This window comes from Camelus bactrianus, chromosome 9 (assembly GCF_048773025.1).
Source record: "Camelus bactrianus isolate YW-2024 breed Bactrian camel chromosome 9, ASM4877302v1, whole genome shotgun sequence".
Taxonomy (NCBI): Eukaryota; Metazoa; Chordata; class Mammalia; order Artiodactyla; family Camelidae; genus Camelus; species Camelus bactrianus.
In genome coordinates, this window is record NC_133547.1 from 50,131,160 (window position 1) to 50,156,531 (window position 25,372).

The 25,372-nt window shown below is 41.7% G+C and overlaps 1 protein-coding gene across 2 annotated transcripts in view; it reads right to left on the reverse strand.

Moving 5' to 3' along the window:
• Nucleotides 1-25,372, reverse strand: part of CDH13 (cadherin 13) — a 1,113,397-nt gene that overhangs the window by 342,704 nt on the left and 745,321 nt on the right. The window lies entirely within an intron of this gene.

The following is a 25,372-nucleotide window of genomic DNA, read 5'->3' on the forward strand; positions in this document are numbered from 1 at the left end:
GCCCCTCTTCATCCTTCAGATCTCAGCTCAGATGTCACTGGTGGGGAAGATCCCTAGCTTGGGTGTCCCCGGTTGAAATTCCCACGGCATCAGTACATTTCCAGTATAATGCTTTCCATAACATGTAATTGCTTATTTATTTGTGTGACAGCTCAACTAGCATCTTCCTCTCTGGCCCCTTCCAGGCAGAGTTGTGGTGGGTGTTCCCGCCCAACAGCAAATCCCCAAGGCTGAGATTCAGTGCCTGGTACATAGCAGGCACCCAATGGAACACATTGAATAAAGTCCTCTTTGCAAGAGGCAATACCTCTTTAAGAAACTGGAGTCTAAAGTTTTGGCCTCAGCTTTGGCCATCTGTCCTTTCTCTCCAATCCTGGCACACAGGAGCTGACAGTCAGTCCCAACTCCACGGACTGTAGGCCAGCTGACTGTGTGTGCAGTCTTATTCATGAACAAGAACCACAGTGGTAAATAACATAGAAGTGCATTAAATTGATAACCTGCCTTTCAAAAGAAGGGAACTAACATTTATTTGCTGTGCAATACATGTCTGGGATTTTTCTGCATTGTCTCATTTGGCTCAACCTGGAGAAACATCCAGTGCAGCAAAACTCAGAGAAATTGAAGTACGTTGTCTGTGGTCAAAAGCTAGTTTGTGATCCAGCTGGTTCCAAACTTAGATCTGACTCGAAAATCTTTGCTTTCTCCCACCATGCCCTTGTTTGTTCAATGCTCTTTCGTGGACTTCCTGTGTGTTTTTGTTTTATTCTCTTTACTAACTGTGTTATTTACTCAATAGTACTGCCGTACATTGATTGCTGTGTTTCACTGATGACTCATCCAAGGCAAAATTATCCATGAATTTAGGGGGATGATGAGCTTATTATAAATTTTTCCTAACATACATGAAACTGCATATTAAAACACACTGAGCCTCTGTGGATAAAATGACACCCTGCCACAAATGACAGGCTGGGGATTATTACAGCATCAGCCTAGCTACAACACGCTCCCTTCTGGAATGTCACAGACTTTCTGAAAAGAAAAGAATTGTACCTCTTATAAATTGGCTCTCAAAGGACCAAAGTAAGTAAAATGGGGAGGAGGGCGAGGTAGGCAAAACACTCCTAATCTGCTGAAAACAAAAATAGTTTATCCGAGAGTAGAGACATGAAGGTATTGCACAAACTTGAGCTAACTGCTCACTTCAGGGGTCGTGGTAGATGGGCACCGGCTTATTAGTGTGATGTTCTGAGTCCTGTGTATACGAGGAGAGAGTGAGCTTGACCTCTGAAATGGGGAGGAGGTGACAAGAAGCCACAGGAGCCAGAGTAGAAGCTACGCTGCCAGAATCACCCTTGCTGATGCGCATAGGGTCCCCTGGCAACCCTTCTCGGGACCCCATCTCCTAGGTTCTCTATTCTCTTTCTATATCTTGGGGGTATCTCCACTAGAGGTGTGAGCTATCAAGTCACAACATGCAAACTGATGATTCTTCAGACCAGTTAATGCACTGTAATACTGGAGATGGGCTGAACACACGCATAGACAAGAATCCTTTAAAAAAAAAAAAAAACTACAGGAGTGCAGTGAACCAAATTACAAAGCACGTACAAGTACACCGGCCTTCAGCATCACAGCCAGCTGTTAATATCTTCCCCTTCATTTGGCTTATCCTTCTGTCTCTGTTTATGAAAGACACAAGTTAGTCAAACAAAATGTGATACTGTGATCTAATCCAAAGGGATGAACTGACAAAAAAACAAAATGTGCCACAAATTTTTTTTTTTTTTGAGTGAAGGCCAAAATGAAGAAGCTGGCTCTTAAAACCCAATATTTTTGTAGTATGAGATGACCCTGGTAACAGATGTCAAAGCTGGATCAATGGAATAAGGCTCTAAGTGGGAGACACACAGTCCATGGATCCATGAGTCATGCTGAAGTAAAACAATTTACAAAACACTTCAGTGACCTTATTGAACTCTCATAATTCTGCTTTGGGCCAAACATTAAAATGAAGTAAAACACATGCAACATAGTCAATTACTTATTTGAGATGATACAGTTCAACTTCTGGTTATGAGGGGATTGTGTGTGTGTGTGTGTTCATGTGCTTTTCAACCCTATGTTTTTGCATCACAGAAAATGAAAAGAACTTAGGAGCAATGATTCTAACATAATGTGACTCAGTTTCTCTTCTGGATCCAGATATAACGTATCCCACTCAAATAAACACACTCCCTCCAGTTACCTCTTTGGGACATTAAAACATTTTTTGACATGGATGCTGCAATTTACACCATCTTTGAAATACTTGTTTAGGGACTTCTACTTGGACCAGTCGATAAGTCACAAAGGTGGACTTTGTTCCTTTTCATTCCTAATCCCATCTTTTATAATGAGAGTAGTTATAATGCTAGAAATATAAAATAGTAACTAGAAGTTCACTGCATGCAATTAGGGGTATTCAAAGGCCTGACAAATATTAGACATCTCCAGTTATACAAAACTGTAAGTTTAGACACAAAGACTCACACAAAACCTTGAAATACATATGAAAAATAAGACGCCAGCATTTGCCTCCTTAGAGGACAAGAACAAAGAAAAGATGAGATCTAATGATCATGAAGGTGCTGTGAAATAAGCATCAAGTTCCATCCATGCTGGGGGAATCTAAACTTGATGTAATATTCCTGGAAGGCAGTTGAACCTACATCTTAAGAATCTTAAAGATGTTCACAGCTTTAAAAAATTTCATGGGAATAAAAAATCCCACAGAGATTTGTTTAAGCATGCTATTGTGAGTTTATTTATAACAGATGAACTCCAAAATTAGGTGCCTTGAGTAAAGAAAGCACTGACAGATATTTTTATTGACTTTTTATTTGCAATTCTCACACCCTCCTCACCTACCAACATCTCATAAAGACTGAACAATGCTTTTCCACCAAAGACATCCTCGTCAATTACTGAAATTACACTAGACTTTGAATCAGAAAGCCTGCCTTCAAATTTCAGCTCTGCTACTTATAGAGTGGCCGTGGTTGGCAGAATAATGACCTTCCTAAAGATTTTTATGTCCTAATCCTGGAAGCTGTATGTTAGGTTACCTGGCAAAGGGGAATTATGGTTGCAAATGGAATTAACTTTCTGATCAGCTGCCCTTAAAATAGAGAGATCAGAACACTCCCTTACACCATACACAAAAATGAACTCAAAATGGATCAAAGACTTAAACATAAGACAAGATACAATAAACCTCCTTGAAGAAAATATAGGCAAAACATTATCTCACATACATCTCAAAAATGTTCTCCTAGAACAGTCTACTCAAGCAATAGAAATAAAAGCAAGAATAAACAAATGAGACCTAATGAAACTTACAAGCTTCTGCACAGCAAAGGGAACCATGAGTAAAACAAAAAGACAACCTACGGAATGGGAGAAAATTTTTGCAAATGAAACTAACAAAGGCTTGATCTCCAGAATATATAAGCAGTTCATACGACTTAATAAGAAACAACAAAACAACCCAATCTGAAAATGGGCAAAAGACCTAAACAAGCAATTCTCCAAGGAAGACATACAAATGATCAATAGGCACATGAAAAAATGCTCAATATCACTAATTATCAGAGAAATGCAAATCAAAACTACAATGAAGTATCACCTCACACCAATCAGAATGGCCATCATTCAAAAATCCACAAATGACAAATGCTGGAGAGGCTGTGGAGAAAGGGGAACCCTCCTACACTGCTGGTGGGAATGCAGTTTGATGCAGCCACTGTGGAAAACAGTATGGAGATTCCTCAAAAGACTAGGAATAGACTTACCATATGACCCAGGAATCCCGCTCCTGGGCCTATATCCAGAAGGAACCCTACTTCAGGATGACACCTGCACCCCAATGTTCATAGCAACACTATTTACAATAGCCAAGACATGGAGACAGCCTAAATGTCCATCAATGGATGACTGGATAAAGAAGAAGTGGTATATTTATACAATGGAATACTACTCAGCCATAAAAACCGACAACATAATGCCATTTGCAGCAACATGGATGCTCCTGGAGAATGTCATTCTAAGTGAAGTAAGCCAGAAAGAGAAAGAAAAATACCATATGAGATCGCTCATATGTGGAATCTAAAAAACAAACAAACAAACAAACAAACAAACCATAAATACAGAACAGAAATAGACTCATAGACATAGAATACAAACTTGTGGTTGCCAAGGGGGTGGAGGGTGGGAAGGGATAGATGGGATTTTAAAATTATAGAGTAGATGGGCAAGACTGTACTGTGCAGCACAGGAAGGTGTACACAGGATCTTATGGTGGCTCACAGAGAAAAAAATGTGACAGTGAATGTATGTATGTTCATGTGTGACTGAAAAATTGTGCTCTACACTGGAATTTGACACAACATTGTAAAGTGATTATAAATCAATAAAAAAGAAAACAGTAGGAAACACATCATGGAGAACATTTTTAAAATCTGATTTTATTGACATTTTATAGTGAAAATGAATTGGTGTGTTGCTTTTGAATTAAAAATAAATTTAGAATAATTTTTTAAAACCCTAGTAGTAAGTGGCAAAAGCCTACCTGAATTTGTAGTTACAAGGTGGATGAAAAGGGGGAGACATCTTAAATATTTATAACAGTATTTCAGGATTTGGGTGCTAGAACTTCTGACTGATTCCTCTTCAGTTTGAAGTCAAAGCATTATCAAAATGTTCTCAATCCCATCTAGAGTTATTTCGTGTTGTTGCTATTTAGAACAGTGTGTTTGATAAATCCTAAGACAATGTATGATCAGGTTTTTAATGTGCCTCATTGGCAAAAATAAATAGGAACAAGCCTTGATGTAAAAAAAAAAAAAAAATAGAGAGATCAGCCTGTATTGTCTGGGTGGGTTCAATGTAATTATGAGGGTCCCTAAGGAAGAGAAGAAGGTCTGGGTGATTTGATAAGGAGAGGTACTTGACCAGCCATTGCTGGCTTTGAACCTGGAGGAAGAGGCCATGAGCCAAGGAATGTGAGCAGCCACCAGAAGCTAGACTAGTCGAGGCTCTTCCTCTACGCCCCCGGCAGTGACTGCAGGCCTGTCAGCACTTGGTGTTGCCCTGCGAGTTCTGTGTTGGACCCTAAACCTACAGAAGTGCCAGATAACAAGCTTGGGTTGTTCTGAATCCCTACATTTGTGGTAACTTGTTACAGTCGCAATAGAAAATTGATACGATGGTCACATAATTAATTGTTCAAACTGGAACACATTTTAGAATGAAATCAGACACTATAAACAATTAAGCCACAGCAACAGGTGCAAACCAAGACCGTTCTAGGCTACCTGGGTCACACGTGATCCTGTCTGACTAAGGAACTTCCGTTCTCCACGTCTCAGTTGGCATATGTAACGATGTTTAGAATGTCATTTTTCTTTTTAGTAAAGGGATAAAAAGGTAACTGAGTGTGTGGAGCACAATTACCGGCACAGAGGAAAATTTTTAAAAAAGCTTTGTTAGCTCAGACGAGGTTTGGTGACTGGCACTTGTTCACTCCCAGTAGAGCTTTCTTTAGACTTTTGCAAATGTGGATGCAATACCCTGGATTCAATTCTTATGTGTCCGCCATTACCCCCTCAAAATTGCTTTCCTATTACAGTAATCCACATTTCCTCTTTGACACTAGTCACTTGCATTTCAAGTTATTTTTCTCAGCTTTATTCATTTATCAAAGTCGAATCTCATTATGGACCAACTCCTGGAGAGTTCCCAGGGAAAAGATATTTTTAGCCTTTTGTAACATACCTCCACCTTCATTTACACAGCTCTGCATGTCATCTCCCCCTTGATGGACTGGAAGTGGTGTTTACAGCTCCCTCAAAAAATGATCAAAGGGGAGATAAAAGTTTCCTTCTTGTTAGATTTTTAATTAAAGATCTTGATACTATTATCAAATGTTCTTTGAAAAGCTTGCTCTGCTTAAAGCTATAGTATTTCCTTTGTTGATCTGAAATTTTACTTTTAAAGTATGTTTTCCACCAAACACAATGAAAACACATTTTTGTCTTCTGTATGTATGCTCACAATCATGCTGGATTTTGAGAGTATTTTTCTACTTAACTTTTGAAGTAACTTTAATTATGTGGAAGAAATCTATATAGATACTCAAAATAATTTTTTAAGCAGCTTGGGTAAAGTCCCAGTGAATATCCCCTACCCCAAAAGGGGGCACAGGCTGAAAATTTTAATTGGTTCAGGTAGAATTTATATAAATCATGGATGTTGGAATTATGCCAGATCCATTAAGAATATGTACAAGGGTTAAGGGGATTTTTGTGCAAAGATGAGAAATACCATACTTTTGAAAACAAAGCCATAGGAGAAAATTACAGGGGATTTTATTTTCACTCACCCTTCTCCCTTCCAAAAGTGAAATTCAGAATAGAATGAAATAAAATACTTTTCTTCTTTTTTTAATTTACAGACGTAAAGTCATTTAGTTAAATAAGTATTAAAATGTGTTTTACAAAACATGATGTTCTCCAAAGAATTAAGGTTGATATATAAAATTTAAATTCTAGCCTAATAAATTCCAGATGGATTAAAGTATTAGGAGAAAAAAAGCCATTGAATATTTATGTAATAGAGTGGGGAAGGCCTTTCTAAACCACTATTAAAGGCATAAGTTATTATGTGAATTATTGAGAGATTAAACTACTTAAATGCAAGTTTTTTATATAAAAATGACTAAAACACAATAAATAAAATAAACAGAAAACTGAGAAAAATATTTGCATCATGTGAAACAGAAGCTTACTATCCTGAATATACAAAGACCTGGTTAAAAATCAATAGGGAAAAAACAACAATGAACAAAGCAAGGAAACAAGGAAGTGATAACCATATTATAAAATTAAAATGAGATGGTTTTTTGCTTATATAATTGCCAAAATAATTACAAAAACCTAATAGTGTTTGACAAACTTGTGAGGAAACAAATTCTCATATATTACTGATTCTATTAAGACATCTTTCTGAAATGCCATTTATCAATATCCATCTGAAGCCTTGAAAACATGGTTTTACTTGCTACATGTGTGCAGCGCAGAATAAGGGACGTTTGGTAACATGTATAGTTTATGCATTTCAATATTGCTTAAAAATAGGAAAAGTTACAAACAACAAAATGTTCTAATTGGATACTGATGAAATTGATTATAGTATCTGCACAAAATTGAATACTACACTGCAAAAACACCTTAGGGGATGGAAAATATATTAATGGTATGACGTTCATAGTATGAAATAAAGAATCTGATTGCAAAGTAGTACTATATGGTAAAATTTTAAAAAACAGGCAAAGATATTACACTATTAGGATTATACTAAAATATTAACAGTGGTTTTTATTACAGGTAATTTTTTTTTACTTTGCTTCTCTACGCTTCTCTGGATTTCCTATCATGAGTATGTGTTAATTTCATAGTTAAAAAGAATCTATAGAATTTATCTTAAAATTGACTCCAGATTGGCTATAGTTTATTACAGATGGGGAGCTCTGGGAGTCTGGTAAACTTTAGAGCATCTAGCATCTCTCAGGATTGATCATCAGTGAGAAACAGGTGCACATCAGGTATATGAGAGACCACCACTATGACGGTAGAACAGAGTGCCTGGCTTTTCTCATCTTCACAGGTCTCTGATTTTTTGGCTGAAAAAGAGTCTCAATGCACTCGACAGAACTTCATAATATGAAACTTGGTCTCATCAGCTTTATTTTCTGAACCATCACTGATATCAATGTCTGCTTTTCCTCTGAAGCTTCACTTTTAATCTCACTGATAAATTCTGAGAACCAGCAAAGAGCTGGCGCTCCAAGCATGGACTTTAGATTGAGGGAGACTTGGCTTCAAGTCCTGATTTTAACCCTTATCAGCTCTGTGACTTTAAACCCATTCAGTTACCTTCTTAGAATCTCAATTTCTTCATCTTCAATATGGGAGAATGGAACCTGTCTCACGGGGTTGTCGTGGGGTAAAATACGTGATGTTCGTAAAGAATTTCACAAAACATCTGGCGCAGGCAAGTGCTAAATAAATAGAAGCTGCCAGCATCCTGAAGTTGTTTGTGAAGCAAGAAAAACATTACATGAGGTTTCTGATGAGGGTTCACAATCTCAAGCATCTCGGGAAGTCTCAGATACGTTGCCTGCAGGAAGCTGAAGCTCACTTAGAATCAAGAAGCTGCATCAGCCTCTCAGTGCCAAGTCCCCTGTTCCGATCTCCACGTGAGGATGGATCTGGCTAAGGTTACGGGGCCCCGCCCGATATCTGCCTCCCCTCGCTTCCACCCTGAACTCAGAACCAGTGTGACCTGAGGAGGGTGATTAGGAGCCAGTTTGGACCCACACCCTGGGGACTCAGCTGTGAGATGACCTCACTGTTTTTCTGACTCTCCTCAAATGTCCAGTTCCTCACTGCTGCTTTATTGGTCCCCACACTGTCTGGACTTTGGGCTTTCTCATCCCCGGGGCCACTTAGCCCTCTGGGCGGCCTCAATTCCTACTCCAGTTTTTCCTTTGTAACAACGCCTGGATGCCTTGACCTCCCAGGTGTGCCTTCATCAGCCTATCTTTCCAGACTGGGTCCTCCCTTTGGGTGGCACGCTCTAACTCAAGGGCAGGGAGGGCAATGCTTTCTTTTTAATTAAACGTTTTATTTTGAAATAATATTGATTTACATGAGGTGTAAGAAATGACACAGAGATGCCATTTGCAGCAATATGGATGGACCTGAAGATTGTCATTCTAAGTGAAGTGGGCCGGAAAGAGACAGAAAAATACCATATGATATCATTTATATGAAGAATCTAAAAAATAATAACAATAATAATAAGGACACGAATGAACTAATTATTATTTTGATTTCTTGAATATGTGTAAGCACATTAGACTGTCCTTTATGATTGGATTACCTCATTCTGTTGATTCTTATTTTGTAGTTGATAACTTTGTAAATTTGATAATTATGTAATACATTTAAAAAGCTAAAGATCTAATCTGTTCTTAGAAACAATAATTAGTACATATATGTAAAGTGAAAAAATGTGCAGTATGCTGCATATGTATTTACATGCAATATAATGTATATGTGCAGTCAAACTGTAATGATTCTACATAATAAAACTGAAAAAAGGAAAAAAAAAAGAAATGACACAGAGAGATACTCTGTGCCCTTTATCCAGTTTTCCCCATTAGTAACATCTTGTAAAACTACAGTCCATCGCAAGCAGAACACTGATGCTGATATGGTCCTAGGTCTTACTCAGATTCCCTCAGTCTTATTTGTATTCGTGTATGTGTGTGTATGCATGCGTGCCTATGGATTTAGTTCTAGGCATCTATCCCTCACCACAATCAAAACACAGTACAGTTCCATTTCTAAAAGTTTCCCTTGTGTTAGAGACCAATGCATTTAAAATTTTAATTTGCATTCCCCTTCTGAGTGTATATCCAAAGGAATTGAAAGCAGGGTCTTGAAGAGGTATCTGCGCACCTGTATTCACAGCAGCATTATTCACAATAGCCAAGACGTGGAAGCAACCAAGTGTGGATTAATGGATAAGCAAAATGTCATATGTAAGTACAATGGAATATGATTCAGCTTTAGAAAGGAAAGGAATCCTGCCATGTGCTACAACATGGATGAACCATGAAGACATTATGTTGAGTAAAATAAGCCAGTCACGAAAAGACAAATACTGTATGATTCCTCTTATATAAAGTATCTAAATTAGTCCAACTTATAGAAACAGAGAGGAGAATGGTGGCTACCAGGGGTTAAAGGGAGAGGGAAAATTCATTGCTATTTCATTGGTATAGGGTTTCAGACTTGCAAGATGAAAAAGTTCTGGAGATCTGTTTCACAACAATGTGAATATAATCAACAGGAACTGTACACTTAAAAATGATTAAGATGGACATTTTTACGTTATGTGCCCCCCTTTTCTACCATGACTTTAGAAAAACTTTAATTTGCATGAGAATCCCCTGGAAACTTGGGTAATGCAGATTCCTGGGACCCAACCCAGGGGATTCAGTAAATTCTCCACAGGGCTCAGGAATCTCTGTGTTAAGTCACCCCAAGTAATTCTGATACAGTGGCCTAAAGATTGCACTTTGGGAAAACCCACTCTGGGTGAGCTTAAGTCTCCTCATTCTGTTACTAAACAGAATGTACTAAGACCCAACAGAGACTGCCCTGGTTAGGGCAGGTTGACCAGCAGGGCAAAGGCTTAACAAACTTGCTTATGGCGCCTAAGACCCTTATGGTAATGAGATGCACACATAATTAAGACCATATGACTTTCATCATTGCCAGGATGCAGCTGAGTTGTCCCTTTTCTTCTTTCCCATTTTTTCCTTAAGGATGTCAAACAATGACAGTGTCTTTGCAAGAGAGAAATCAAACTTAACCATTAGGTGAATGGTGGTGTAGCTACTGAGTTGAAGAAGCCTGGGGCCCATCAACTCGATGCCCAGTCCTCTCTCCTTACACCCGCCCATCAGCTGGTCCTGTCATCTGTACTTTCTCTACCCGAAATCTGACCATCTCACACAATTTGTTCGTTACCATCTCGGCGAAGCCACCCTCTCTCACCCACGTTGCTACGAGGATCTCTTAATTGCTCTGTCTGCTGCAATTTACACCCACACTCTGGTCACTACACAGCTTTCCAGGTTACCTTTAAAAACAGAAAGTGGGCTTTTCTTCTGCTTCCCAATCATCTCACATGGATTGTGTCCCAAGTCCTCACTGTGATCTACAAGTCTCTGCCATGAACTTGGACACATTTTGACCACATCTTCCATCACTCTCCCAGAATCCTTCCAGTCCAGCCACACCTTCCTCGGAGTTCCTTGAGACTGCTCAATTAATTTCCATTTCAGGGTCTTTGAAAGTGCTGTTCTCTCATCTCTAACACCCGTTTCCAGGAAGTTTTCATGGCTTGCTCCTTCATTTCATACATCTTTCCTCAAAATAGAAGCCTTCCTTAACTACCTGATCAAAAATAGCCATCCCTCCATCACTGCCCCCTCATCCTAGGCTGTTTCCAGGCTCTTGTTACAGGCTTACTCTGCAGTCATTTCTTTACTCCCCACCACTCGTACTAGAGTGTAAGCTCATGAGGATGGGGAATGCCTGTGTGGTTCCCACAGCACAGCAGGACAGTGCCTTTCACATAGGAGGTTTTCAATAAATGTAGCCAATGAACAATGGATGAGCTAAGCGCAATGAGTTTACATGGAAGTCTCTTTTTTCTAGCAGACAGATCGATAGACAAGAAATAACACCTGTCTTTTGAGAATTCCTTGAGGGGGAACCCAGTTAAAAGGCAACGCATGAAGGATTTAGCAAAAGCACAGTCTGCCTATTTCAGAGGAAGAAACGGAGTTCAGTGAAGTTGTTACAACTGTCTAGAGTATGCAAACATATTTTACATGGGATTATTCACTGTTTGGCAATGACGGATAGAAAATGATTTTGTTCTGCCACACACATTACTAATAAGCATATTTAAATGAAAGAAAATAAAGCAACTGGAACTTAATACAAATTCTAGCTCGCCAAAGTGATCCCATCTGTCCCTGCCTTTATAAATGAGGCAATGCGAGTTCCAGGAATTGACTCATATTTCTTAGATAAATCCCTCTTTACCATTCTTATAACCCTAGCTCAGCATCTCTTTGAGTTTTAGCTTGTGCTCAAAAATGCCTCCTACAGCCAGACATGTCTGTATCATGATCAGATAGATGCATTCTGTTAGATTCCCCTGGATTTCCACCCAGACGGCGCCATCTTTTTTCCTTTGGCCAGATGCCCCCATCCCAGATTGGTGCACAAGTCCTGTGCTTTGGCATACAGACAGTCCACATTGCAGTCAGCCTCCCCCTGGCATAGAGACACCCGACTTCCTCAAGTATCCCAGCCAGCCCAGAATGAAAGTGCCAATGTCACTCATTACTTAACACACGACACCCCTTCCTGTGTGCTTCTGGGCCGTGCAGAGAGGAGCAGGAGTCCTATGCACCACCTAGATTGTGCAGCAAATGGCCCAGGAAACACAATACTGCTGGGTGAAGAGTGAGAGCTAATGAACCATCATTTATCGGCCATGTCCCTTCTCCTATGAGTTTTGTTAGGTTGAACCACAGGAAGCTGCAGATTTTGCAGGTCAAAGATAGTCAAATATTGGTAAATCCAGCTCAAATCCAGCCTGCTGTCTGTTTTTGTAAATGAAGTATTGGAATATAGGCACACTAACTTATGCACCTACTGTCTAAGGCTGCCTTCCCACTAGAACAGCAGAATTGAGGAGGGGCAAAGGAGTCTGTATAACTCACAAAGCCTAAAGTATTTATTATCTGGCCCTTTAAAATAAAAGCAGGAAACAGGAAAATACCCAGGGAGAAATAAGAATTTTGAGGTAGATTATAAACCTACCTTGACAACTTGAGGTCTCTTTAGCTAAACTCCCTCTCAGTATTTATTGGTTCAACACAGAGGTTTGTGCCCCTACTATATGTCAAGTGCTATGCAAGGTCCTTTTTTCTTTTCTTTCTTTTTTTTTTTAACGGAGGTACCAGGGATTGAACCTAGGACCTCGTGCATGCTAAGCACGCGCTCTACCACTGAGTTATACCCCTCCCTCATCAAGATCCTTGATTTACAATAATTTAAAAAGTCTCAAGATTTTTTTAGCTCATCTAGAACTACCATTCAGAGCCATTAAATTAGCATCATGTAACTAATTATTAAACAAGGAAGGATATAGTAAGAAGATTCCGTCTAGACTGTGGGTGGGGGATGCTCAGGGAAGGTCTCTCTGGGGGAGGCTGACAGGGGCAGAGGAGGGAAAGAGTCTGTATGGCACCTGCACCTTTGAGAAACTGTGCAGAACTCAGAGGGACTGAGCAGAACAAGAAAAGCAGCAAGAGTGACGTGGGCTGGGACAGGGGGGCGGGGCCAGGCCAGGCATGGCCTTGCAGACAGTGTTAAGCATTTTTGGCCTCTTTCCTGAGGTCAACTCAGCACCATTTAAACCCTCTCATGGAGTCACTCTGAAAAACAGTCTGACAGTTCCTCAAAAAGTTAAGCAGAGAGTTGTCATATGACCCAGCAAAGTCACTCCTAACCATCTACCCGAGAGAAATGAAACACAGGTCCACACAAAAACAGGGACCTGAATGTCCACAGCAGCATTATTCATGAGCCCAAAGGTGGAAATAACTCAAATGTCTATCCACAGTGAACGGAGAAACAAAATGTGGTCCATTGTGTAGACCTATCCACACAACGGAACAAGATCCAGCCATAAGAAGGAATGAAGCCAGACAGAGGCTGCAACATGGGAAAACCTTGAAAACGGGGCTCTGAGTGAAAGACGCCAGTCATAAAAGACCATGTATTCTATGATTCCACTTATATGCAAGATCTATAGAGGCAGAAAGTAGATTGGTGTCTGTTTAGGGTTCAGGAGGGGAACAGAGGGTGACTGCTCATGGGGACAGGGTGTCTTGCGAAGTGATGAAAATGTTCTAAAAGTGACTGTGGTGAAGGTTGTACAACTCTGTGAATACACTAAACACAATGAATTGTACACTTTAAATGAGGGAGTTGTATGGTGTTATGACTTAGTTAATTAACATTTGATATGTGGAACCCAGGGTGTCTGATGGTGAGCCGTGGTTCCATAATGGACCACGAGAGAAACTGAAATAGAGAAATTTATCACCCACAAGTCCTGGAGGAGGGCCCCATGGGGAGGTCCGGGCGGAAGGTGGACAGAGAGCAAGAGGACCTGGGGCCCATGTCTTGACAAGGTAAAGTAAGTAAGTGGATGCAGCTCTTGGGCTAAGGCCGGACTAGCAAATTCAAACCAAAGAGCAGGGTTTTGGTAACTTCCCAGGGGTCTTACTTAAGATGTGAGCAAGGGGAAGGCCCCAGGAGTCAGGGGAGAATACTGGTTGCCTGGCCTGCTGGGGAAGTCATACCAGGACCTTACACGTGTCTCTGTAACTGTGTGACTCTGCCGGCTGCTATCCAGCGCACACGCCTGCATGAGGCGCTGGTATCAGCTCAAGGTCCCTGCGGCCCCTCGACAAACAAAACCAATGTGGAGACAACAGCCGATATGGACGCTTAGCTAAACTCTCAACATATGGTGTGGGAATTTCCGTCTCAATAAAGCCATTAAAAAGAAAACTTCTTAGGGGTCAGGAAGTAGGGGATGGTGGTGAAGGAAAAACTCTGATTTGAATTTTAAGACAACATTCTGGAAGATGTGGGGAGAATGGACTGAAAGGTACAAGAGGGGGCTGGACAGCCTCCCTGAGAATCTTTGGAAGGAGTCCAGGGGCAAGATGATGATCACTTGAGGATGGTAATGATGTCAGTTATGGAATAATGGTGAGGAGTTTATTCAGAACATTTAGAGAAGGGTAGGTTCTACTTAACTTGGTTTTTTGGCACCCAAGGTTGAGAGTAGGAGCTTCTGGTCTTAATCCTAGATCTGTCACAGCTCTAGCTGGTTTGGGGGCCCCCTAACCATCACCTCCATTCTCTCATCTGCAAAATGGCAATAGTAACACCTGACCCTCCTCCTTTCTGGGGCAAATCAGATAAATGTACGTAAGAGTATTTTTCAGTGTAGCGTGGTGTGTTCCATGTGGATGCCAGGGTTCAGGGAATTAAAACTGAAGGACAAAAACTCAATACCAACTAAACTAAACAAAGTATAATCTTTCTCTGAAAATTCAGGAAGCAGTTCCTAAACTCCCAAGGGGCTAGGAATCATTGTTATGAATATCAGTGTTTAATTATAAGCTGCAGGTACTGAGAAAGAAGGAGCGGGTCCTGACATCATAATGGCTGTAGTGTCACAGGCTGGATGAAGCTTTTAAAAAGAAATACATTAGCAAAAGAAGGTCTGGGATGCTGCCTCGTCTGGCAGGTTTTCTGACAGGCCCGGAGTTAATTCCTCCTCCTCGGATGCCCACAGCTGACTGCAGAGACCCGGGCATTGCTCACAAGCACACACTGCTTCGGCCCCCGTGGACCCTGAGCTATTAGAGTGAGACTGGTTGTGTATTCCCCTCGGCCTCCCCAGTTCTCACATATACTAGAATGCTCAGTGTTTGTTGGCTGAAGAAATGAAATCAATCCATCAATCAATGAACAAATGAACAATCATTGACCGATGAATGCACCAGAGGGCATTTGAGCTTGTCTTTTTGGGCAGACAGATGTGAGCAATACACCCCAAATCGAGCCATCCATTTCTGTCTTCCGGCTGCTCCGTCTCCACTGAAGCAGAGGTCTCATCGCAGGACGCCCGGGTCACCCCCCTCATCACTCCCGTCACCTCCGAGCGCGGCCAGCGCTGTCTCCACTTTGCTGAAGTGCTGCTCCAGGGAGACGCTGGCCCGCAAATGTCACAGGCTCTAATCTCATCTCCAATCTCATCAACAGACATAATGTGTCTGTAGCTGGAGGCCGTGGTTTCACTCCTCAGGTGTCCCAGAGCCTCTCAGTTATCCCAGGCTCTGGGCCCTTTATTTTCCTAAGGCCAGTTAGCCTTTTCCACCAAGTGAGTTTCCAGTCTACAACCAGCCATGCTGAATGTCCTGCGTTCGCCAATGGCCTCACGTAACTGACCCAGAGCACCTAACCCGGGCTCCCACCAGCTGGTGACCCGTGGGTTAGTCCTTACAGTATTTAGAAAACTTGTTTGCCAACATCTTAAAGCGAGAGTGTTGAAATGAGATTCCAGATTCCCAGATTTTCCAGAAAAAAAAAAAAAAAAATTAAAGAAGATATTACTGCCTGGTGGCTGTCATTTCTACAGGTAACCTGCTAAGATGGCAGTGAACTCTCATTTGAACAGTTCTCTATTTCCCCCTGGTGCTCATAACTCCCTGTTTTTTCCCCAAAACTAAGGCTGCTTGAGATTTTCTTTTTATTTCCACGCTTGTCTTGCGGTTTTCTTAGACCTGCCTTCATTTGCAATAACTTCCTAAGTCACGGGTTTGGGTATTTGTGCTCCTAACACCCGTGACAGCGGGTTTCAGGCCAACCCTCACTTCCTTTCCACTCCAAAGTTAGGAAATCTTTCTATTGTTTGAGTTCAAAGCGGTACTTGTCATCTCCTTTTCTACTACCTTAGCATTTGGCAAGAAAAATAGATGCGTAGCTGCTAGCGGTCAACACTGATTTAAATAATCCCATCGTCTCTGAATGATGTGTGACGCGCTTGCAAACTGATCAGTTTGCTGTGCTACTCATTAATTTTGTGCAATTCCACATTGCCAAGAGCTTTCCAGCCAAGTCTGTCAAGAAAGCGGTGCAAGAGAAAATCAACTTTAGAAAGGTAATTGTAGGTGAGCTGATCTAAATTAGCATATTAATAATGGACAATTGTTCCGCAAGGGGACTGATGCCTGTTTTCACAACTTCAGGCTGAGCCCTTTACAAACTAGTTTTCAAAGCCATAAGGGAAGACAGCAGCAGCGCCCCTTCGTTTCAGGCTCCTTCTATTTGTAGATCGCGCACTCTGTCAATGAACCCTATGGAATGTTTCATTAGCTCTCAGTTCTCGTTAAAGATTACCTGGTGGCATCATATGACTTATGTTTTCTTTACTAGATTTTTCATAACTTCGACTTTCTAAAGACTTCAAAATCAGACTAAGATATTGGCCTTGGGATATCTTCTATAACAGTTCCTAAACCCTTGTATCCCTAAATCAGTTCAGTAACTTCCAACTTTTACAACCCAAGCTGAAGATCCAGTGGCCTCCGATTTGGGGCTGACTGCTTGCCTGGCAAGGACAGGTTTTTATTCTCATTCCTCACACTTGGTCCACACCCTCTAATCTGTGACTGGAACTAACGTGTAGAACATCTCAAGAGTAGCTGGAATTCTTACTTTTTTGGTTTCCAGCGCTGATTATCGAAAAACACAGCTTTAGAATATTTAATGAGGAAAAAAAGAAATCACCTCTCATGGAAATAATTTTTTTTTATGTTATTTGTTCGAATTGAGATGAATAGGAAAATACCCTCACAGGTGATAAACATTTTAAAATTATTACCTGATTTCTGCCGTTTGTTCTGACCTATTTGTTTTACTACTAAATCAGACAGTGGCTTCATCCTACATGCAGATTACCACACGCTAGCAGTGTGTGGGTCTCAAAGTTTACACTTTCCCCAAATGAATCTTGGATGAAAAGACTTCTTGGACTGATTCCTAAGAAGAACATATAGCCCGAGATGGCCGAGTCCAATCCATGTATGACCTCTTGTTCCACGTGCAGTGGTCCCCAAAGCCTGGTTCGCATGTCTGTCCCCTCCTGCTGGCATTAGTCACTTCATTTAGAGTTTTTGAAGGTTTTGAATGAGCAGGTGGAGAACTGTAAACAGTGATCCATTCAATTATCCCCTAAATTTTAACCTTGACCTGGTCACTAACTTAGAGCCTTTTAAAACTTTCCTGTCCTTTCATTCTTAAATCCATCAACAACTTCTTTCTTGTCATCTGTCTTCTCCCTTACTGGGCATATTTTTTGGCTTCTCCCGTTTCTGTTACAGTTTTGCACATATGACATGATGTTTTATGAAACCTGCTTCACTCCTTTATCACTTGTTTTGTTTAGTAATTTAAATCTTGTTCTCCCTGTTCTTAATGAAAAATATGGATGAGTGCAATATTTTATATTTCACTCTCCAGGAAGTAAATTGTGAAGGAATGATTTACTATTCTCTGATACTCAATCTGCTCCATTATTCACACCCCCAGGAACAAGAGAGGATGCTCACATTGGGATAAGAGGAACAAGCTCACGGGAAATAGATCCATCTACTTCCCATCCATGGTTTTGATGCCTTCTAGGGGTCTGCTTTACTAAGAGTAAAACTAGGCAATGAACAGGGGGAGTGTCTGAAAATCCTAGGAGTCAAGCCCTTGACCCCCAAACACACTAAGATTTTTTAAAACGAACAGCAGTTATCATGTTAGTAGGTAAACATGTGCATCAAAATAAAACATAGCCCTCCCAACTGTCATCAAATGAGGGATGAAACTAGGCAAGGAAGGAGTGTGACTTTGTAGGATGCCTGCCTGGAGAGCTCTCATCTGTCCTGCAAACCATGCCTGGTCACCGCTCTCTCTCCAAAGTCTGCCCAGTACTCTGCCTTCACACAGTTCTGTATATACCTTAATGAGTAAAGACTGAATAATGATTTTTGGTTTTGTTTTTTTCTGTTTGTCTCTGGGGACCCTTCAGAGGTAGGGACAAGGTCTTACCTATTTCCGATTTTTTAGTACTCAGCACAGGTCTGGAGCAATCCTTTGGACTGGCCCAAATGTGCCCATAAGATGCCTGCAGTGACTTTAAGACGGAGGTGGCGCCACTGTCTGGGCCCTGACAGAAAATTGCTCATATTGGAGATGCCTGGCCATTTGCTCCTGGCAGAAGGTGATCCCAAGGTTCAGAAGGACAACACCAGAACTCACCAAGCAAACCTCTGCTTTGATTTGCATGAAGCCACACAGGGAGGGTGCCTCATGCAGCAAACTCATTGAGATTGGTAACTGCCTCTCAGCAGGAGTCAGGGAGCCACACGGAGATTACCGAGCTTGCTCTTAGGGTGTCCTAGAGGTCGAGTTAGAGCCACCAAGTGAAAGTAGTCACTTGTGTTAAACAGAAAGAACCAGAATGACTCACTTGGGATCCCTCTTTCAAATCAAACTTCAAAATTTCTCATTGTCTAAACTCCGTGTGAGTCCCTAGCTTACTGCCTTTAGAGGATGAGAGTTAGATAAGTCAGTTTTAACAGCAGAAATGACTTTAATCAACAGTTGAAGGGCAGACAGCCTCAAATGCTAAAGTTCACCAAAGGGATATACGAAATGAGGTGATCTGATTTAAAGCTTAAAAAAAAGGGAGAGGCTGGATTGATGTCCCCAGACAACTCACATCCAAGAAAACGCGGTAAGAGCATCCTCACTGGAAATGAACCCCACTTCATCTTGTCTTTTTCAACAACTGTAGCAGTGGTGGCAGCTGAAGTTTATTAAATACTGTGTATGTTTCAGACACTGAATTATTGTCAACACTATTGTCTTTTCAATACCTCCAGTTACTCTATGGGATAGGTACCATATTACGCCCATTACACAGAGAGGAAACTGAGGCTGACTGCAGCTGCTTCCAGTGACCTCTCCCTTGGCTAAACTCCAGATCCAAATAGAGGCAGTGTAGACCACTTAGGAAGAGGCTAGGACAAAAGCCTGAGTTCCAGTCCCAGCCATGCTGCTTATTAGCCAGGTGACCTTGAACAAATTACTCAGTCTTTTCTGGGCCTCAGTTTCCTCATCTGTGAATGGGAGCACTGCTGCAGCAGACAGGATTATTTGTGGCTCTTGGCCGGCTCTCACTGCCATGTACCTCCAGGAAAGCTGGAAGAGTACACAGCCTGACCCCAGTGACTTTGGAGTTGGCCATGTGATTTGCCTTGGTGAATGAAATTCAAGCAGCTATGACATAAGCAAAGGCTTTAAATGTGTTCACGTGGGTTGACTTGGCTGTGTGTTATGACAGGGTTTCTCAACCTAAGCATGATAGACATTTGGGGATGGATATTGGGGATATGTGGTGGGGGACCATCCTGAGCACAGTGGGAAGTCTAGCAGCATCCTTGGTCTCTACCCATTAGGTGCCAGTAGTCACCCTCTCCTCCCAGTTGTGAAAACCAAATGTCCCCATGCATTGCCAAATGATGCCTGGAAAGCAAAATCACCCCTGATTGAGATCCACTCTGTTATGTTCTCACAGCTGGGTAACCACTTGCTCAAGGAGAAAGAGGAAGCACATGGGACTTACTGGAATCCAAACCAAACTGGAGCTCAGCCTATCTCATATGAACCTCAGCTGACCAACAGACACGTGGACAAAAAACTTAAACATGTATTGCTGCAAACCACTGTGATTTTGTTTTGCAGTAAAAACTCCAACTAACAGTCTAGTTACATGAACAAAATCAAATATTTGATAGAATTCCATGCAGAGTGCCCGAGTGCAATGAGGGCATGGACTGCAGACATTATTAATATTATTAGACTCCATTCGGAATGTCACATTTAGTAATGAGTTAGCTTGTGATGGATCTCCTCTCTTCTGCGGAGCTGTCCCCCTAAAGCCTGTTCAGCAGCCCCCACTCCTCTGCTCCATGAACGGCATTCCCTAGGACATCTATGGCTGCACCCAGCTACCCTACACCTGCCGCACACCCGCTGCTGGAGCCAGTACTCATAGTCGGGCGGATTCCCTCTGGCTTCAGACAGTAGCCTTGTCTGTCTTTGGCATCATTCCGCTTTTCTCCCAGTTTATGATGAATTGAAAATCCAGAGCCTTGATACAGATGAAATAGTTTCAACTAGATCCCCACTGAACTTGGTCAGCATACCAATTTCCGTGGTAATTATTTGGTGTTTGTATGTATGTTTTAATATATGACTTCCAAATATTAACCTCTCACAAGCGCAAAGACTGTTTTGTGTCTGTTCTATATGCAGCCAGAACCTACCACAGTTCTGGCACGGAATCCTGGCTGACTGGATGGATGAATGAGCAAATAAGCCGAAAGAACACACACCCAAGCATAACAAGCACCCTAATAATTTAGAGCTAAATTGATGGCCACCTGATATATGTAAAATAGATAAACAACAGGTTTATACTGTATGGCACCGGGAACCATGTTCTATATCTTGTGGTAACTTATGGTGAAAAGGAATATGAAACGAATATATGTATGTTCCTGTATGACTGAAGCATTGTGCTGTACACCAGAAATTGACACAACATTGTAAACTGATTATACTGCAATAAATATATATATAAGTTGACAGTCACCTAAGAACCTTGTTTACAACCATAAGATTTAAATGGGTTACCCAGACTAAATGTCACTAGGTAACATGAAAAGAAACACTCCAAGATAAGAAGACAATTGAGAAAAGGATAAAAGTTTTCCTAAAGCTTAGGTTGTTTTCTTTTTTTTCCCTTAAACCCAGAGTTGGTGATCTATTCAGTGATTCTTTTATTTCCCTCAAAAGAAACTGCCACAAAGCATCAATGGTGAAGTACACGTCTATAGGTTCTACATAGGATTATGAAGTCAGACAACATCTGTCACTATGGAGTCACTCAGGAAGAAGAAGCAGTGATGTCAGAGGAATACCTAGCACACAGAGTGGGGCTGGAGGTGAGGTTTCACTATGCACAACTTTAGCTCCAAGGTTCTGTGCTATTGTTCCAGATTTGCTTCTTTGCCCCCTGCACGAGCTAGCTATGACATCAAAGTGTAGTGTAATTAATTCACCTTCAGATCAGTAAATCCCACACGTATGTAGTTCTCAGCCCTGTGGACCTCACTTTGCTAAAAGACCTAAGGGCCTGCCTTGGATTCAGTAGAGGTGCTGATAAGATGCCCTCTCACCTTACCTGGGCTCCCACGTAAAATCTAGGGTGAGTGATGGTCACAATTATCATAAGCATCAGACGTGGAAAGGCTGCCTCTGTGGTGGACATGTCCCTGTGTTCTGGAACTCTGTTACTCTTCAGCACCATTCTGTAACATTGCAGGAGTGCCCACTTGGTGGCTGAGGGTAAGTGCCTTGCCTGAAGACAAACCAGCTGGAGACAGGATTCAAACTACCACGTCCTTTCTAGGATATACCACACTGCCCAGATCAGGGGCTGAAGATGAGAAGGAAAGTGCCCCCAAACCCACAGGAACCATCAACTAAAATGGAATATATTATGAGAGAGCTGTGCACAGACCCCATTTCTGGTACATGGCCCCAAGGCTCTTAGAGTGAGGCTGTGTCACACAAGGTTTGGGATGCAAAGTCAACACGTGAAATGAAGACCACAGCAAAACTTACTCCTGAAATCAGCAAGTTCACCCAGGAAGTACAGTGCAGCATCATCTCTCAATAAGTCCAACACAGCCATTTTTCTCTATTGTCGGAACAGATGGCTGACCTTCAGCTGAGCCCCAGGTGAAGCTGTGGGCTTATCTCTACAGGGTGTAGATGAACAAAACACACCAGATCTTAGATGCTGAACTCACACGCAGCTCCAAGGCGCTCTCACTCTGAGACTGGAACAGTTGTTTGGGCTGCTCCTCCGCTCACAAGGGGAGGAACCATCCACACGACTGAAATGGTTCTCTCTCTCTCTCCCCCCATTTTTCCAAGCAAAATACATGTCTTTGCATAAACTCCGTGCACATGTGACGTAACTACACCCTAGTGCTTTGGGGAGCTTGGATATTCTGCCTGTAATGAAGGGTAGGTGTCTGTTGGCCACATATTGTTAGGAAGGGCCACGTATAGGTGAAGGGTGTCTGTGGTATTATCTACCCACTTAGAGGCAGCTGTGTGATTCGAGCAAATGGAAATTGCTTTAATGCCCTGGGCAATTGAACACACTGACATGCATCCTCCAGGGATGTTATGCCCATAACAGTGCATAGTGATCATATTTCACAAATCAGCCTGGCTCCCTAAACCCAAGAGAGGCCCCTGTCCTTGAAGCCAGCCAATCTAATTTTACATGTCACCCCAGCTCTCCTGGTTCAGAAGATTACTTGTCTTATTAATCATCAGTATTGTTTCTAATACCAAATCATTTTGCTATTTCATTTGTGCATTTCTCTAATAAGCTGTTCCCATTAAGACACATTGAAAAGAACAAAAGTATTCACATTTTTGTGACCCATTACCCCAGTTGGGAAGATAATTGGTTAAAAAAGAAGAAGAACACAGAAAACATAGCTTATCAGTTTCCCAAAGTGTGGTGGGGGGCGGTGGACAAAAGTTTATTAAAAATAAATAATACTAGACATAACATGCATAGCTCATTACACCCGGGCATATTTTTGATTAGGGCAACGCCAGACAACAACTCTTCAAATGAGATCTGACAGCAGGTAAATTACACCGTGGAAGGGTTTAAGTTGATCTACAGAACAACAATGTCTTGATCATAAGTAGGATTTGTGTGCTGGAAAATACACTCCATCATTAATGCAACAGACAAATGAACTGAAAAACATCATATTGCACCATAGTTTTAAGCAGCTTACCTTAGCAATGTAATATGGGGAGTAAGTCGTGCATAAAACCCTGTAAAAGCTCATTAAGTCAGGATCAGTTTACACAAAACAGCACATATTTCAAATAACTGCTCTTTCTTAGCCAATTCCAGATTCTATTGTTGAACAACAGCAACTAAAATAATGGAAGATAAAGCAATTATAATTCATTATAAGTTGTGTCCCTCTAAAACTCACTTTTTAAGCTGGTGATGCCAAGGACTTCAAATATTTCATGCTGGTGAAAATCCTTGGCAGTCATCTGCTCAGCCCACCCAACATTCTAAACCAGCATTTCCGCTAAAAATTTCCCATGGCCTGAGGCTCTTCAACTACAGGCTGAGAACTTCTGAAAATGACTCACTCTTTTCTGAGGAGTCTTACTGCTTTATTGGGTTATGAGTATGGAGCCACCTTACGGAAAAGATAGCTGTTAGCTTTCTGGCCAGCTGAAAGATTAGTGGCAGTATGCAGACGAAGGATGCTATGGGACACTGGGTGGTGTGGAGATAAGGTTGCATATATCAAGTTGGTTATCAATATCTACATTTGTCGCATCCACAATTTCAAAGATAATTGCATGCAAAGATTTCAAGTCACCAACACATCTGTCAAAATATCAATAGCTCTGAGATCTGCCAGTCCTTCAAAGACTCTCCTTTAAAAAAAAAAAAAAAAAGACCTATTTATTCAGTTCTCAACTATACAAAAGTACATGGCCCAGGTGAGATATTTACAAGTGTTTAAAATAGAGTGTAGACCCATGACCAGGTTCTGGGGCTTCACTTGTTATTTGCATCCCCAACGTCAATCCTTCCTACTCTAGGCCCAGGTGGGTGGGTGCTGACTTTCCATGCATTTTGAGAAGCTGCATCTCATGTGATCCCCCTGTGATTTGGGAGATGTGTTGGGATAACTTGCACTTTACAGCAGGCTCTGGCATGATGCACACTGAAACCAAGGTAACACAACTAGAGGTGCCAGGCTGGGATATGAGTGCAGGTTTTCTGAGCTGAACTCCTGGCTTTTGTCACACCCACAAGCTGCTACCTTTACCGCTGCCAAGTTTTGCATGCAGATTTGCAGTTTAGGTTTGGAAGCAGCAGATAAGAAATTAAGGTTTTTAGTTTTTTTTTTCATGATGTGGTGTGGGAGATATGTGCAACTTTTGACTTTCTCATCCTGACCCCCTTCTCTAAGTAACAGTGCCCTGCTGATCCCTGGGCCATTAACTCTCTCCCTTCCCCGTGGTTCTGGTGGGACTGTTAATCACAATGTTATTTCCTCTAGTTCTGCCCAAGAGAGGCAGGCTCATGTCCCAACCTAAGCCAATCAGAAGCTCTCTCCCAAGAACTGTGATACAAAGGGTGCAAAGATGGAAGGTGGGTGGAGAGGATTTATTCCACTGGTTCTGCCTCAGAAAAGAGGCTTCAAGAGTTTCTGGCTGGAATCCCCAGAACTGAGCCCATTCCTGTTCAGCTGTCAGATTTTAAATGTGTAGAATATGGCCAGCATTCATCCAATGAACCTCCTATGGCTTAAGCTGGCCAGTGTTTTTCTTTCGATCACAGAACCCTGAGCAGCTCACAAGAGAACGTTACTCTGAACTGGTCCACATCTGCGTGTGTCCAGCCTTGGCCAGCTCAGCTGCGTCTGCCTGCAGTGGGCAGACCAGGGAGAGAAGTGGACTGTGCAATTTAGGGCAGAAAATACAAAAAGGAACTTGGAACCGAAAGGTATCAGTCAGCCCATCGAAAATAAAATGCGTGGGCTTATTATCTCCCAAGAGTCTTCCTTCATTAGGAAGAGGTTATATGAGGAAATTGGCTGTGAAGAAATGAGCCTTCAGCATATCATAGAGAGTACAGGTCTTAGAACACACTGATTGGGTTCAACGCTTGTGCCGATCCTGACAGAGTGGCCACCCACAACTCATGTCCCCCCACTGAGACAGTTTCTGACTCTGTAAAATGGGGAACCTAGGGGAAAAACTATGTTTGTGTACACTTGTGAGAATATATGCACATGTACACTATACACACACATGTGCAATTTATATACCTTCAGTGACTCCCTGACATGGGAGAGATGAGGAGATAGTGCAGGGGAAGGAACAGGATTTGATACCAAGCATTT